Raw genomic sequence first — 17326 nt, 5'->3', positions numbered from 1 at the left:
TCACTGTTGCTCCATGAAGGAAATGCTCTGTGCATTACCTCATGTGGCCACACGGTGTCACTGTTGCTCCTTAAAGAAATGCTCTGTGCATTACCCGGCGTGGCCACACGGTGTCACTGTTGCTGCATGCAGAAAATGTTCTGTGCATTACTTCACGTGGCCACACAGTGTCACTGTTGCTCCATGCAGGAAATGCTCTGTGCATTACCTAGCGTGGCCACACGGTGTCACTGTTGCTCCATGCAGGAAATGCTCTGTGCATTACCCCGCGTGGCCACACAGTGTCACTGTTGCTCCATGAAGGAAATGCTGTGTGCATTACCTCGCGTGGCCACATGGTGTCACAGTTACTCCATGAAGGAAATGCTGTGTGCATTATCCCGCATGGCCATACGGTGTCACTGTTGCTCCTTAAAGAAATGCTCTGTGCATTACCCGGCGTGGCCACACGGTGTCACTGTTGCTCCATGAAGGAAATGCTCTGTGCATTACCTCGCGTGGCCACACAGTGTCACTGTTGCTCCTTAAAGAAATGCTCTGTGCATTACCTCACGTGGCCACACAGTGTCACTGTTGCTCCATGAAGGAAATGCTCTGTGCATTACCTCGTGTGGCCACATGGTGTCACTGTTGCTCCTTAAAGAAATGCTCTGTGCATTACCCGGCGTGGCCACACGGTGTCACTGTTGCTGCATGCAGAAAATGTTCTGTGCATTACCTTGCGTGGCCACACAGTGTCAGTGTTGCTGCATGCAGAAAATGCTCTGTGCATTACTTCACGTGGCCACACAGTGTCACTGTTGCTCCATGCAGGAAATGCTCTGTGCATTACTTCACGTGGCCACACGGTGTCACTGTTGCTCCATGCAGGAAATGCTCTGTGCATTACCTTCGGTGGCCACACGGTGTCACTGTTGTACCATGAATGAAATGCTCTGTGCATTACCTCGCGTGGCCACACAGTGTCACTGTTGCTCCATGCAGGAAATGCTCTGTGCATTACCTCGTGTGGCCACACGGTGTCACTGTTGCTCCTTAAAGAAATGCTCTGTGCATTACCCGGCGTGGCCACACGGTGTCACTGTTGCTGCATGCAGAAAATGTTCTGTGCATTACTTCACGTGGCCACACAGTGTCACTGTTCCTCCATGCAGGAAATGCTCTGTGCATTACCTAGCGTGGCCACACGGTGTCACTGTTGCTCCATGCAGGAAATGCTCTGTGCATTACCCCGCGTGGCCACACGGTGTCACTGTTGCTCCTTAAAGAAATGCTCTGTGCATTACCTAGCGTGGCCACACGGTGTCACTGTTGCTCCATGCAGGAAATGCTCTGTGCATTACCCCGCGTGGCCACACAGTGTCACTGTTGCTGCATGCAGAAAATGTTCTGTGCATTACTTCACGTGGCTACACAGTGTCACTGTTGCTCCATGCAGGAAATGCTCTGTGCATTACCTAGCGTGGCCACACGGTGTCACTGTTGCTCCATGCAGGAAATGCTCTGTGCATTACCCCACGTGGCCACACAGTGTCACTGTTGCTCCTTAAAGAAATGCTCTGTGCATTACCTCACGTGGCCACACAGTGTCACTGTTGCTCCATGAAGGAAATGCTCTGTGCATTACCTCGTGTGGCCACATGGTGTCACTGTTGCTCCTTAAAGAAATGCTCTGTGCATTACCCGGCGTGGCCACACGGTGTCACTGTTGCTGCATGCAGAAAATGTTCTGTGCATTACCTTGCGTGGCCACACAGTGTCAGTGTTGCTGCATGCAGAAAATGCTCTGTGCATTACTTCACGTGGCCACACAGTGTCACTGTTGCTCCATGCAGGAAATGCTCTGTGCATTACTTCACGTGGCCACACGGTGTCACTGTTGCTCCATGCAGGAAATGCTCTGTGCATTACCTTCGGTGGCCACACGGTGTCACTGTTGTACCATGAATGAAATGCTCTGTGCATTACCTCGCGTGGCCACACAGTGTCACTGTTGCTCCTTAAGGAAATGCTCTCTGCATTATCCCGCGTGGCCACACAGTGTCACTGTTGCTCCATGAAGGAAATGCTCTGTGCATTACCTCGCGTGGCCACACAGTGTCACTGTTGCTCCTTAAGGAAATGCTCTCTGCATTATCCCGCGTGGCCACACAGTGTCACTGTTGCTCCATGAAGGAAATGCTCTGTGCATTACCTCGTGTGGCCACACGGTGTCACTGTTGCTCCTTAAAGAAATGCTCTGTGCATTACCCGGCGTGGCCACACGGTGTCACTGTTGCTGCATGCAGAAAATGTTCTGTACATTACTTCACGTGGCCACACAGTGTCACTGTTGCTCCATGCAGGAAATGCTCTGTGCATTACCTAGCGTGGCCACACGGTGTCACTGTTGCTCCATGCAGGAAATGCTCTGTGCATTACCCCGCGTGGCCACACAGTGTCACTGTTGCTCCATGAAGGAAATGCTGTGTGCATTACCTCGCGTGGCCACATGGTGTCACAGTTACTCCATGAAGGAAATGCTGTGTGCATTATCCCGCATGGCCATACGGTGTCACTGTTGCTCCTTAAAGAAATGCTCTGTGCATTACCCGGCGTGGCCACACGGTGTCACTGTTGCTCCATGAAGGAAATGCTCTGTGCATTACCTTCGGTGGCCACACGGTGTCACTGTTGTACCATGAATGAAATGCTCTGTGCATTACCTCGCGTGGCCACACAGTGTCACTGTTGCTCCTTAAAGAAATGCTCTGTGCATTACCTCACGTGGCCACACAGTGTCACTGTTGCTCCATGAAGGAAATGCTCTGTGCATTACCTCGTGTGGCCACATGGTGTCACTGTTGCTGCATGCAGAAAATGTTCTGTGCATTACCTTGCGTGGCCACACAGTGTCAGTGTTGCTGCATGCAGAAAATGCTCTGTGCATTACTTCACGTGGCCACACAGTGTCACTGTTGCTCCATGCAGGAAATGCTCTGTGCATTACTTCACGTGGCCACACGGTGTCACTGTTGCTCCATGCAGGAAATGCTCTGTGCATTACCTTCGGTGGCCACACGGTGTCACTGTTGTACCATGAATGAAATGCTCTGTGCATTACCTCGCGTGGCCACACAGTGTCACTGTTGCTCCTTAAGGAAATGCTCTCTGCATTATCCCACGTGGCCACACAGTGTCACTGTTGCTCCATGAAGGAAATGCTCTGTGCATTACCTCGCGTGGCCACACAGTGTCACTGTTGCTCCTTAAGGAAATGCTCTCTGCATTATCCCGCGTGGCCACACAGTGTCACTGTTGCTCCATGCAGGAAATGCTCTGTGCATTACCTCGTGTGGCCAAACGGTGTCACTGTTGCTCCTTAAAGAAATGCTCTGTGCATTACCCGGCGTGGCCACACAGTGTCACTGTTGCTCCATGCAGGAAATGCTCTGTGCATTACCTAGCGTGGCCACACGGTGTCACTGTTGCTCCATGCAGGAAATGCTCTGTGCATTACCCCGCGTGGCCACACGGTGTCACTGTTGCTCCATGCAGGAAATGCTCTGTGCATTACCTAGCGTGGCCACACGGTGTCACTGTTGCTCCATGCAGGAAATGCTCTGTGCATTACCCCGCGTGGCCACACAGTGTCACTGTTCCTGCATGCAGAAAATGTTCTGTGCATTACTTCACGTGGCCACACAGTGTCACTGTTGCTCCATGCAGGAAATGCTCTGTGCCATTACCTAGCGTGGCCACACGGTGTCACTGTTGCTCCATGCAGGAAATGCTCTGTGCATTACCTAGCGTGGCCACACGGTGTCACTGTTGCTCCATGCAGGAAATGCTCTGTGCATTACCCCGCGTGGCCACACGGTGTCACTGTTGCTCCATGCAGGAAATGCTCTGTGCATTACCTAGCGTGGCCACACGGTGTCACTGTTGCTCCATGCAGGAAATGCTCTGTGCATTACCCCGCGTGGCCACACAGTGTCACTGTTCCTGCATGCAGAAAATGTTCTGTGCATTACTTCACGTGGCCACACAGTGTCACTGTTGCTCCATGCAGGAAATGCTCTGTGCCATTACCTAGCGTGGCCACACGGTGTCACTGTTGCTCCATGCAGGAAATGCTCTGTTCATTACCCCGCGTGGCCACACAGTGTCACTGTTGCTGCATGCAGAAAATGTTCTGTGCATTACTTCACGTGGCCACACAGTGTCACTGTTGCTCCATGCAGGAAATGCTCTGTGCATTACCTAGCGTGGCCACACAGTGTCACTGTTGCTCCATGCAGGAAATGCTCTGTGCATTACCTCGTGTGGCCACACGGTGTCACTGTTGCTCCTTAAAGAAATGCTCTGTGCATTACCCGGCGTGGCCACACAGTGTCACTGTTGCTCCATGCAGGAAATGCTCTGTGCATTACCTAGCGTGGCCACACGGTGTCACTGTTGCTCCATGCAGGAAATGCTCTGTGCATTACCCCGCGTGGCCACACAGTGTCACTGTTCCTGCATGCAGAAAATGTTCTGTGCATTACTTCACGTGGCCACACAGTGTCACTGTTGCTCCATGCAGGAAATGCTCTGTGCCATTACCTAGCGTGGCCACACGGTGTCACTGTTGCTCCATGCAGGAAATGCTCTGTGCATTACCCCGCGTGGCCACACAGTGTCACTGTTGCTGCATGCAGAAAATGTTCTGTGCATTACTTCACGTGGCCACACAGTGTCACTGTTGCTCCATGCAGGAAATGCTCTGTGCATTACCTAGCGTGGCCACACGGTGTCACTGTTGCTCCATGCAGGAAATGCTCTGTGCATTACCCCGCGTGGCCACACGGTGTCACTGTTGCTCCTTAAAGAAATGCTCTGTGCATTACCCGGCCTGGCCACACGGTGTCACTGTTGCTGCATGCAGAAAATGTTCTGTGCATTACTTCACGTGGCCACACAGTGTCACTGTTGCTCCATGCAGGAAATGCTCTGTGCCATTACCTAGCGTGGCCACACGGTGTCACTGTTGCTCCATGCAGGAAATGCTCTGTGCATTACCCCGCGTGGCCACACAGTGTCACTGTTGCTGCATGCAGAAAATGTTCTGTGCATTACTTCACGTGGCCACACAGTGTCACTGTTGCTCCATGCAGGAAATGCTCTGTGCATTACCTAGCGTGGCCACACGGTGTCACTGTTGCTCCATGCAGGAAATGCTCTGTGCATTACCCCGCGTGGCCACACAGTGTCACTGTTGCTGCATGCAGAAAATGTTCTGTGCATTACTTCACGTGGCCACACAGTGTCACTGTTGCTCCATGCAGGAAATGCTCTGTGCATTACCTAGCGTGGCCACACGGTGTCACTGTTGCTCCATGCAGGAAATGCTCTGTGCATTACCCCGCGTGGCCACACGGTGTCACTGTTGCTCCATGCAGGAAATGCTCTGTGCATTACCCCGCGTGGCCACACAGTGTCACTGTTGCTGCATGCAGAAAATGTTCTGTGCATTACTTCACGTGGCCACACAGTGTCACTGTTGCTCCATGCAGGAAATGCTCTGTGCATTACCTAGCGTGGCCACACGGTGTCACTGTTGCTCCATGCAGGAAATGCTCTGTGCATTACCCCGCGTGGCCACACAGTGTCACTGTTCCTGCATGCAGAAAATGTTCTGTGCATTACTTCACGTGGCCACACAGTGTCACTGTTGCTCCATGCAGGAAATGCTCTGTGCCATTACCTAGCGTGGCCACACGGTGTCACTGTTGCTCCATGCAGGAAATGCTCTGTGCATTACCCCGCGTGGCCACACAGTGTCACTGTTGCTGCATGCAGAAAATGTTCTGTGCATTACTTCACGTGGCCACACAGTGTCACTGTTGCTCCATGCAGGAAATGCTCTGTGCATTACCTAGCGTGGCCACACGGTGTCACTGTTGCTCCATGCAGGAAATGCTCTGTGCATTACCCCGCGTGGCCACACGGTGTCACTGTTGCTCCTTAAAGAAATGCTCTGTGCATTACCCGGCCTGGCCACACGGTGTCACTGTTGCTGCATGCAGAAAATGTTCTGTGCATTACTTCACGTGGCCACACAGTGTCACTGTTGCTCCATGCAGGAAATGCTCTGTGCCATTACCTAGCGTGGCCACACGGTGTCACTGTTGCTCCATGCAGGAAATGCTCTGTGCATTACCCCGCGTGGCCACACAGTGTCACTGTTGCTGCATGCAGAAAATGTTCTGTGCATTACTTCACGTGGCCACACAGTGTCACTGTTGCTCCATGCAGGAAATGCTCTGTGCATTACCTAGCGTGGCCACACGGTGTCACTGTTGCTCCATGCAGGAAATGCTCTGTGCATTACCCCGCGTGGCCACACGGTGTCACTGTTGCTCCATGCAGGAAATGCTCTGTGCATTACCTAGCGTGGCCACACGGTGTCACTGTTGCTCCATGCAGGAAATGCTCTGTGCATTACCCCGCGTGGCCACACAGTGTCACTGTTCCTGCATGCAGAAAATGTTCTGTGCATTACTTCACGTGGCCACACAGTGTCACTGTTGCTCCATGCAGGAAATGCTCTGTGCCATTACCTAGCGTGGCCACACGGTGTCACTGTTGCTCCATGCAGGAAATGCTCTGTGCATTACCCCGCGTGGCCACACAGTGTCACTGTTGCTGCATGCAGAAAATGTTCTGTGCATTACTTCACGTGGCCACACAGTGTCACTGTTGCTCCATGCAGGAAATGCTCTGTGCATTACTTCACGTGGCCACACAGTGTCACTGTTGCTCCATGCAGGAAATGCTCTGTGCATTACCTAGCGTGGCCACACGGTGTCACTGTTGCTCCATGCAGGAAATGCTCTGTGCATTACCCCGCGTGGCCACACAGTGTCACTGTTGCTCCATGAAGGAAATGCTGTGTGCATTACCTCGCGTGGCCACATGGTGTCACAGTTACTCCATGAAGGAAATGCTCTCTGCATTATCCCGCGTGGCCACACAGTGTCACTGTTGCTCCATGAAGGAAATGCTCTGTGCTTTACCTCGTGTGGCCACACAGTGTCACTGTTGCTCCATGCAGGAAATGCTCTGTGCATTACCCCACATGGCCATACGGTGTCACTGTTGCTCCATGAATGAAATGCTCTTTGCATTATCCCGCGTGGCCACACAGTGTCACTGTTGCTCCATGCAGGAAATGCTCTGTGCATTACCTAGCGTGGCCACACGGTGTCACTGTTGCTCCATGCAGGAAATGCTCTGTGCATTACCCCGCGTGGCCACACGGTGTCACTGTTGCTCCATGCAGGAAATGCTCTGTGCATTACCTAGCGTGGCCACACGGTGTCACTGTTGCTCCATGCAGGAAATGCTCTGTGCATTACCCCGCGTGGCCACACGGTGTCACTGTTGCTCCATGCAGGAAATGCTCTGTGCATTACCCCGCGTGGCCACACAGTGTCACTGTTGCTGCATGCAGAAAATGTTCTGTGCATTACTTCACGTGGCCACACAGTGTCACTGTTGCTCCATGCAGGAAATGCTCTGTGCATTACCTAGCGTGGCCACACGGTGTCACTGTTGCTCCATGCAGGAAATGCTCTGTGCATTACCCCGCGTGGCCACACGGTGTCACTGTTGCTCCTTAAAGAAATGCTCTGTGCATTACCCGGCCTGGCCACACGGTGTCACTGTTGTTCCTTAAAGAAATGCTCTGTGCATTACCCGGCCTGGCCACACGGTGTCAGTGTTGCTGCATGCAGAAAATGCTCTGTGCATTACTTCACGTGGCCATACGGTGTCACTATTGCTCCTTTAAGAAATGCTCTGTGCATTACCTAGCGTGGCCACACGGTGTCACTGTTGCTGCATGCAGGAAATGCTCTGTGCATTACTTCGCGTGGCCACACGGTGTCACTGTTGCTCCATGTAGAAAATGGTTTGTGCATTACCTCGCGTGGCCACACAGTGTCACTGTTGCTCCATGCAGGAAATGCTCTGTGCATTACCTAGCGTGGCCACACGGTGTCACTGTTGCTCCTTAAAGAAATGCTCTGTGCATTACCCGGCGTGGCCACACGGTGTCACTGTTGCTCCATGAAGGAAATGCTCTGTGCATTACCTCGTGTGGCCACACGGTGTCACTGTTGCTCCATGTAGAAAATGGTTGGTGCATTACCCCGCGTGGCCACCCAGTGTCACTGTTGCTCCATGAAGGAAATGCTCTGTGCATTACCTCGTGTGGCCACACGGTGTCACTGTTGCTCCTTAAAGAAATGCTCTGTGCATTACCCGGCGTGGCCACACGGTGTCACTGTTGCTCCATGAAGGAAATGCTCTGTGCATTACCTCGTGTGGCCACATGGTGTCGCTGTTGCTCCATGAAGGAAATGCTTTGTGGATTACCTTCGGTGGCCACAAAGTGTCACTGTTGCTCCATGCAGTGAATGCATGCGGGCAGTGGTCTCCATGCGTCCCCCGGCTCCTCCCTCGCTGCGCTTAGGCTTTTTGGCTCCCGGGAGTGTGAGCTGCCACCATTGCTGCCGCTCCAAGAGCAGGCTCAGGGCCCCGCGCCCCGGCAGTGGCTCACATGCCCGGGAGCCGCAGACCCCGAGCACAGCGAGGGGGGACCTGGGGGACACACGGGGGCCTCTGCCCGCATGCATCTGCTGCAGCCTGCAGGAACCCCCGGGGGGGCGCCTGTCCGCAACCTGGGCAGGAGGGGCAAGGGGCACGGCTGCTACCCGCTAGCGGCGCTGCCGCCTTTGCAGGGCTGCTGCCCCCCTGCGCCGCGCTGGTTCCTCCATGGCTGGGGCTCGCCGCCCCCGCAAGCCGACGTTCTGGCTCTCTGGGGTCTCCGGAAGGCAGTTCTTCCCTGCCGAGCAAGGGCACCGCTTTTTGGCTCCCCTAGGGCCATCCTTAGGATTTATGGGGCCCTATGCAGTATTATTAAACTGGTGCCCCTATGCCTGACGGCAGCCTGAGCTTGCAGCCCGGCGGGGGCGGAGGGACAAAGCAGAAAGAATAACAAGATGCCCGGCCCGCCTCACGGTGGCTTAGAGTCACAGTTCCCCACAGAGATCCCTGTATCCTCTCCCTCACGTGGAATGGACATGCAGAAGGTACCTAATTAAAAGCACTAAACTTGGGAATAAAAAATGTCAGTCACAGGTTTTTTGATATGCCCTGAAGTTTGTCAGACATTTATTTGCAAAAACTTTGTATTCAGAAAGACAGCTTACTCACCCTTACTACAACATTAAATATTATGGAATACATGATGCAGCTCTTCTCTGTTTTACATTTTCTTAATCAGTATTTCTAAGCTGATTTTATATTTTAAATGTACTCTTAAACCTTCATAAAGTTATCATTCCAGATTACTACATATTTAACTCACTGAAACAGACAATATTTTAAATTAATCAGTTACAGAGGTTTAGTGTGTTCATAACAATGTTCATTGCTTTTAGAAAAAGGGAACACTAATTTTCTGTGTGTGATCTCCATAACAATACACATGTTTATGAAATTTCACCAACTTTAAAAAATATGTTTCCAAAGATTTTAGGCATAACAAAGGATTTTATATCTTACTAAGGTACTGATTTTGCTTAAAACTAGTTCATCAAAAGATAGCTGGACAAAGAGTTTCCCTTTCTTTACTTCTGACTATCTGGAAGCAAAGGGCTGTTGTCCATTTAAGGGCTCTCTTCAATGGGGGTTGGGGGAGAGGGGGTGAAGGGAGAAATGGATGAGCAGAAAGGACTGGAAGACTTTACTATAGTAAAAAAACTTACTTCCAATTAAAATGTGTATTTTAGATAAGGGAGGTCTTTTGAAGGATTTATTTAAAAAATCATATGTCTGAAGATCCAAGCATTTAAGGCTAAAGATGATTGTGCATCTAAAAATCTATGCAAGGATTTTTTAGAGATGTGATTTTATAATCTTCACCAACTCACTAATGAAATATTTTTAAAGCAAATTTTAAACTAAGATCCTGTAGACTGACATGTCCTGAGTAAATATGACCGTCATGCACAACTGTTTTTGTCAGTACATTCAGAAACTGACAGTATATACCTGGGGGTTGGCAACTGCCTGTTCAGTGGCTTCATTACCCCTTGAATGGCTCTTTAACAATTTCAGTGTTGTGCTAATAGGTCTGGCAGGCTGGAGGCTTTTTCTCTTTTAACTACTAGATCCCCTTCCCAGGAAGACTCCGAGCCTGCAGGAAGGGTCAGAAAAGGGATAGGAAAACCAGAAGGGTGGACACTAAGACCCAGTGGGCGCCCCCAACCACTTGGCGCCCTAGGCGACCGCCTAGTTCGCCTAGTGGTTGCACCGGCCCTGCATATGACTAAGCCACTGATGCCTACTGAACTTATCCATAGACCAGCCCCATGGACTCTTTCTGTCCTCTCCTCTCATTTTGCCGTCTCCCTTCATAGGACAAGGGCAGGTGTGGTAGGTGTGCGTCCCCACAGGCTAGGTCTCGAGAGCCATGGAGAAGTAGGAGGGGACGAAAATCATGCAGGGCAGTGGGTGCGAGAGTGGAGCGGTGACTGTCGGTGTTAACTCGGTCTCTGTTCATTGAGGGGGGCAGATGTAGATAGGATGGAAGAGGGAGGCAGGGATGAGGGCAAGAGCTCTGTGTAATGACGGCTCCTGCTTGGCTTTTGCAGCTGCTCTTACAGAGGAATTGTTGTTCAGGAGCCCTAGCCAGAGGAGAAGCTGGCAGAAGTGGATCTGAGCAGCTTGGACATCCTTCTAAGCAGATATGAACAGTCCTCAGCTTTCTGCCTCCCTCATAACTACACTTCACGACTTTTAGCGGCACGGCTGAAGCCTAAGATAAATGCATGGTAGAGGCTGAGTACAGACGGCTGCTTCCCTTTAGGTGAGGCTTGGTTTCTCATAAAAGTTTTCCTCCTTGTTCTGGGTGTGGGAGGAGAATTTACCTATTTTGGGATTAGCTGTGGGATTACGACCAGGGGAAGAGACAATAGTCTCCTCTGCACAGTGACTCTCTTGGGTGCAGGTGCAACGGGCTGCTTAACATTAGAACGTAAGAATGGCAATACTGGGTCAGACCAAAGGTCCATCTAGCCCAGTATCCTGTCTTCCGACTGGCTAATACCAGGTGCTTCAGAGGGAATGAATAGAACAGGTAATCGTGAAGTGATCCATCCTGCGTCGCCCATTCCCAGCTTCTGGCAAACAGAGGATAAGGACACCATCCCTGCCCATCCTGACTAATAGCCATTGATGGACCTATTCTCCATGAATTGACCTAATCCTTTTTTGAACCCTATTATAGTCTTGGCTTTCACAGCATTCTCTGGCCAGCAATTCCAGAGGTTGAGTGTGTGTTGTGTGCTTTTTAATTGTATCTATAAAGGTGTAATGGGACAGGGAGAAGAAGAACATACACCGATGATAACTTTTGTTTTTCCCTCTTGTGTTCTGCTTAGTAGGATGGAGAAAGAAGTCAAGGGTAAGAGCCCACCCCCGTTGTGAGATGGAAGGCGCGCAAGAGCCATGAGACAGTGAGCATTGTTGATGCCAGGCTATGGCGATGCCATCTAGCTGGAAGCGGAGCAGCCGTCACTGTCAGTGAGCTAAGTGTCTGGTTTGGTGAGGAGTCTGGTCACGGCCCACATGGCTCCAGGCAGGGATGCGCCGTTAGCTTGGTCTGTGTTTGTAAGAAAAGGTTCCCGTCTAGCTGTGGCTACGAGGGAGACAAGGTCCCCGTTATCAGGGGCTGCTCATTTTGTCTGGCCAGGAGCGGTGTGTCCACCGCAGCGAAAGATTGCATCTAGGAGGATGACTCTAGCTGGTGAGTTTCTTGCCTTCCTTCCATGTTTCTCTCTCTCTTCTCTAGTGTGTTGTCTGACCCACTTTCTCGGTCTGTCCTTGTCTCTACTTGTTCGGTCTCCTTTCGTTGAACACGGGCAGGCGTGCTAGGTGTGCAGCCCCACTGGCTAGGTCTCGGAAGCCATGTAGAAGTGGGAGGGGACAAAAATCACGCGGGGCAGTGCGCGCGAGAGTGGAGCATCACTGTCAGTGTTGACGCAGTCTCTGTTCATCGAGTGGGGTCGATGTAGACGGGATGGGAGAGGGAGGCAGGGATGAGGGCAAGATTTTGCCCATCAATTGAGTTTTGTGGAGTGATGGCTCCTGCTTGGTTTATTTGTGGCGCTTGCAGAGGAACAGTCGAGCAGCAGCCGAAGGAAAAGCTGGCAGAGGTGGACCTGAGCAGCCTGGACATCCTTGTAAGCGGAGATTAACAGTCCTCCGCTTTCTGCCTTCCGCATAACTGACTGTGAGTAAGCTGTCAGTGCTTGGAATTCCTCATCTGTGCTCGCTCTAGTTTTCTTCACAGGCCGTGAGCTTCCTCACTGGGCACGGGGCTCTGTGGGATTGAGGCTGGGGAGGGGCCAGAGTCTGCTCTGCAGAGTGACTATGTCGGGTGCCGTTGCAAGGGGTGCTTTTTGGTTGTAATGCTAAAGGTGTAACGGGAAGAGGGTTGAGGGCGGATATGCTCAGTCCTCAAGTCTCTTCCTTCTCTATCACTGGGTGAGCTTCCCTGGTCATGCCACTCTAGGTATCCTCTCTGAAGCAGGCAATATTCAGTAGCGGACGTGAGCAGGGGTCTGAGAGTAGCCCTTGGCCTGTGTCTCCAGTCACCAAGTTGCACCACACACGTTATGTGGAGGGTCCAGGGCTCTGCACAGCACTCCGGGCTGACCTGCTCCAGCCTGGGCTCCTGGGTCCTAACCCTCGTGGTTACTGCTCCCCGAGGGCTCTGCTGGCCCTGGAGCCCGACCCCAACCCGAGCGGCTCTTAAGGTCTGTGAGCGGTCGAAGGGCGGCCGGGAACTGAGGAGCAGCCACAGCCCCGGGACCCCACCCAGCACAAGGACAAGAGTGGGGAGCGCTGTGGCTGCCTGCATCATTGCGCCACCTAGCGCAGCAGTCGCCCTACCCTGCCTGGCTCTGGCTTCTGGCCTCTGGGCTGGTGAAGGGCCGGAGCCTTTGAGGGGAGGAGGCGGAACTTGCACTTCAGTGAGGGGTGAGGCCTCGTGGTGGTGGTGGGGATGCAACTGCCACAATTTTCTGTCTACCCCACCTCAGCTCCCCCAATGAGGAAGGGGCTGGTGCTGCCCCTGCTGCCCACAGGCTGTCACTGCTCCTCCAGGGCAGATGCACGCTGCGCTTTTCCCCAACTGGCCACCGGGTGTCACCGCTGCTCCAGGAGAAACACAGTCTGTATGTTACCCTGCCTGGCCACCGGATGGCATTGATGGTCCAAGGCAGACAGCACAGGCATTACCCCGGCTGGCCACCGAGTATCACTGCAGCGCTGTGGGGGGGAAATGGTTTCTGCCATACCCTGAGTGGCCACGTAGTGTCTGTGTTGCTCGACGAGGGAAATTCTTTGTGCTTTGCCGCGAGTGGCCACCAAGTGTCACTGCTGCTGCCTGGGGGACATGCTCTGTGCATTGCCGTGATTGGCCACTGGGTGTCACTGTTGGTCCAGGGCAACTACATTCTGAGAAATACCCCAGGTGGCCTCTAAGATACATGTGTGGTAAAGGCTGAGTACAAACATCTGCTTCCCTTTAGGTGGGGCTCGGTTTGTAATAAAAGTTTTCCTCCTTGTTCTGGGTGCAGAGGGAGAATTTCCCTATCTTGGGAGCAGCTGATCTTCTTGGACAGGGAGGAGCATGTTCACCTGAGCAGAGGCCTGGAACCGGAAAGGTGAGTACAGGTGGTGAGTTTGTCCTTCTTCCTATGTGTCTCTCTTTGAGCTCTCATATGTTGGCCAACATACTCTCTCTCTCTCCCCTTGTCCTGTCTCCTTGCATAGAACATGGGCAATGGTGCATGCTCACAGGCTTGGTCTGGGGCGTCTGCAACCCAATGGGGCATTGGGAGGGGGAAGAGAAGCATGATGGTACTAGATCCTCCATTGGTAGTGGTGGGGGTGACTGTGGGAGTTGACTGTCACTGTTCATCAAGTGGGGCTGATGTACAGTGGATGGGAGAGGGAGGGCAGTATCTCGTACACCAGTAGAACTTTGGGCAGTGATGGCTCCTGCTTGGGTTATATGCTGTGTTTGCAGAGGAATCGCCCAGGAGCCCCAGCCGGAGGAGAAACTGGAAGAAGTGAACCTGAGCAGCCTGGACATCCTTGTAAGCAGAGATGAACAGTCCTCCGCTTTGTCTTCTCCATGACTGGCTGTGAGTGAACAATTATGGCACTCTATTGCTCATCCGTACCACTCTAGTTTTCTTCTACCATTCTCCTGCTGCTCTCTGGCCCTGCTGTATCACGGCACAGTGTCACTGTTGCTCCTTAAGGAAATGCTCTGTGCATTACCCCAGGTGTCCACCCAGTGCCACTGTTGCTCCATGGGGGAAATGCTTTGTGCATTACCTGGATTAGCCACCCAGTGTCACTGTTGCTTTATTTGGGAAATGCTCTGTGCAACTATACAGAGTGTCCACCCGGTGTCAATATTGCTCCATGAAGGAAATGCTCTGTGATTACCCGGGGTAGCCACGCAGTCTCCTTTTTGCTTCATGAGAGACATGTTCTGTGCAATTACACCGAGTGGCCACCTGGTGGCACTGTTACTGCCTAAGGGAAATGCTTTGTGCATTCCCCTGGCAGGCCACCTGGTGTCACTGTTGCTCCACGAGAGAAATGATCACTCAGTTTCTGTTCATCCAGTGGGGCTGATGTAGATGGGATGGGAGAGGGAGGCAGGGATGAGGGCAAGATTTCACACACCAATAGAGATTTGTGTAGTGATGGCTCATGCTTGGCTTTTGAAGCTGCGCTTGCAGAGGAATTGGCCAGGAGCCCCAGCCACAGAAGAAGCTGGCACAAGTGGACCTGAGCAACCTGGACATCCTTCTAAGCAGATATCTGGGAGGCGGAAACCTGAGGACTGTTCATAATTGGCTATGAGTAAGAGGTCAGTGCTTTGAATTCCTCATGTGTGCTCCCTCTAGTTTTCTTCACAGACCGTGTGCTTCCACGTTGGGTAGGGGCTCTGTGGTATCAAGGCTGCGGAGGGGCAAGAGTCTACTCTGCAGAGTGACTATGTCGGGTGCCGTTAAGGGGGCCAATACAGGGAGGAGAAAAGGGACAGAGACCTGAACCCTGATTACAGGGCAGTCACCCTTTCTTTAGTAAAATACTCCTCCTTTACACAATGGCGGGGGGAGGGGGAGTCCCCAATGTGAAAAGATCTGGAAATGAACAGGTAAGGGAGGGATCCTGCTGAGTGTCCCCTTTCCAATCAATCCTCCATCCCTCAGCGACACCCTTCCCGACTTACCTCCTACCCCACCAAGAAAATGACAACTTTATGCCCCCTACCTTTACCAGAAAAGACCCCTCTTACTTGTGACGCGGTCCTGTTAGTAGGGTTAGGTGCACCCACGTGCCGGCTCTGAATACCACCGCATCTACCTACAACATCTCAACATCCACACATTTCAGAAAGGACCGCCACATGAATCTCTTCGAACGTAGCCCGAGGAATCTCCTCTCTTTATCACCAAAGAGACACAAGGCCTGGAATTCGGACACAACTAACGGAGCTGTCCGAATCCCTACAGTTGACACTCATCAGTCCGACAGTGTTCTTTATTGTGCACAAGAAAACAAAGGGTGAAAGTTGTGGTTGGTTGAGCGGTGTAAATTGGGCAGGGCAAAAGGACTTGAGGAAGGATTAGACGGAAGTGAGGGTCTGAAAGGAGCCCCCCACCTCACCTGTTCATTTCCAGACTTTGTGACATTTGCTTGGTTGGGCCATTTCTTGGCTTTTTTGAGAAAAGGGGCGAATTATCCACGGCCTCCGCCATCCCCTTACAGCCGCCCCTTCGCCACACCATATTCCATCTGACCGGGATAGGTCCCAAGTAAGCTTTCACTTCAAATCTCAAAAAAGCCAAGTAGAAATCATTCTGTGGGAATTTACTGTGACTAAGAGAAACAGAAGTTCAACCCTTCTCAAGGGGTGTGTGGTCAGGGGGAGTCGCTCAGCCGCAGGCACAGAAAGGCTCCCCTAGCTTAAGCGTGAGAGGTATAAGACCTTACACCCTGGTTACAGGGCGGTCATTTTGCCGGGCTTGTCAAAGTGACCTGTGGCTTAATTTGCATGGCAAAGGAGACCGAAACCCTCCTTACAGGGTGGTCCTTAAGCCAGGGGCGTTCCAATGGGCCAGAGCGAAAAGCGCTGTAAAGGAGAGACCTCCCTTCCCTCAGAAGTGGGTGGTCTCGTTGCCCAGCGAGTGCCAACGGCCCAAGAGGAATTAGAAAGGGGAGACCTGCACCCTTCTGACAGGGAGAGGTCAACGGCACGGGGCATTTTAAAGGCTAGGTCCTAAGGAGCTCAAACCCAGAGAGACCTCAACCCTTTTTAAAGGGGGGTCGCTCAGCCTCAGCTATGGAAGGGACCCATAAAGCATTTTGGTTGGCAAGGAATGGACCTTGATCCTTGTTTACAGGGAGATCCTTTTACCGGGCACCTGAAGGGGGATTAAGCCTGTGCGGAGAAGTGTCGAACCCGAGCCCACGGTACAGGGGTGCGGTGTGTGCGGTGTGTGCAGCCTTTGTCCGTGGCTTTTTCTTCCCTTTTCCTGCAGTTTCTTTGGTGCTTGTGTCGTCTTGTCCATTTTGTCCTTTGAGTTGCTAGAAAGAGAGAGGTGAAGCGGGTTAGGTGTGGCTCAGTAGAGAGCACGTGTACAGTGTACATTCAGATTACATTGGCAAGGTACACGGCCCTGCCGGAAATGACCCCAATACCTACTTTTCGGCACCGATCTCTTTCAGAGCGCAGGAGAGCTTGCGGCAGAACGCGGGTCCAGGTGGATGCAGAGGACGCGGGCTTTGACTTGGCTGAGTGCGTGAGTGAGTGAGGAGGGCACGGGACAGCTAGTAGGACAAACCCTGAACCCTCTCAAGAGGCTGGTTTCTAGAACTACCTTCCAAATGGCAGTGTTACCTTGTGAAAGGCAGGGAAAGACCCACCCCCTAGTTAGAGGGAGCTCACTTTGGACCTTGGCGTGAAGAGGGCCAATGCAGAGAGGAGAAAAGGGAAAGCGACCTGAACCCTGATTACAGGGCAGTCACCCTTTCTTTAGTAAAATACTCCTCCTGTACACAATGGGGCAGGGGGGGAGTCCCCAATGTGAAAAGATCTGGAAATGAACAGGTAAGGGAGGGATCCTGCTGAGTGTCCCCTTTCCAATCAATCCTCCATCCCTCAGCGACACCCTTCCCGATTTACCTCCTACCCCACCAAGAAAAT

At 52.2% G+C, this 17326-nt stretch overlaps 1 long non-coding RNA gene across 1 annotated transcript; it reads left to right on the top strand.

Moving 5' to 3' along the window:
* The first annotated feature begins 13679 nt into the window (after positions 1-13679).
* LOC135891169 (uncharacterized) lies at positions 13680-14922 on the top strand. Its single transcript, XR_010562255.1, has 3 exons — positions 13680-13760; positions 14126-14243; positions 14841-14922. It is a non-coding gene; the product is annotated as an uncharacterized LOC135891169 (long non-coding RNA).
* Positions 14923-17326: the final 2404 nt, after the last annotated feature.

Source organism: Emys orbicularis, chromosome 18 (genome assembly GCF_028017835.1).
Source record: "Emys orbicularis isolate rEmyOrb1 chromosome 18, rEmyOrb1.hap1, whole genome shotgun sequence".
NCBI lineage: Eukaryota > Metazoa > Chordata > Testudines > Emydidae > Emys > Emys orbicularis.
The sequence above is the reverse complement of the archived record's forward strand: the minus strand, read 5'-3'. Positions and strand labels throughout refer to the sequence as shown.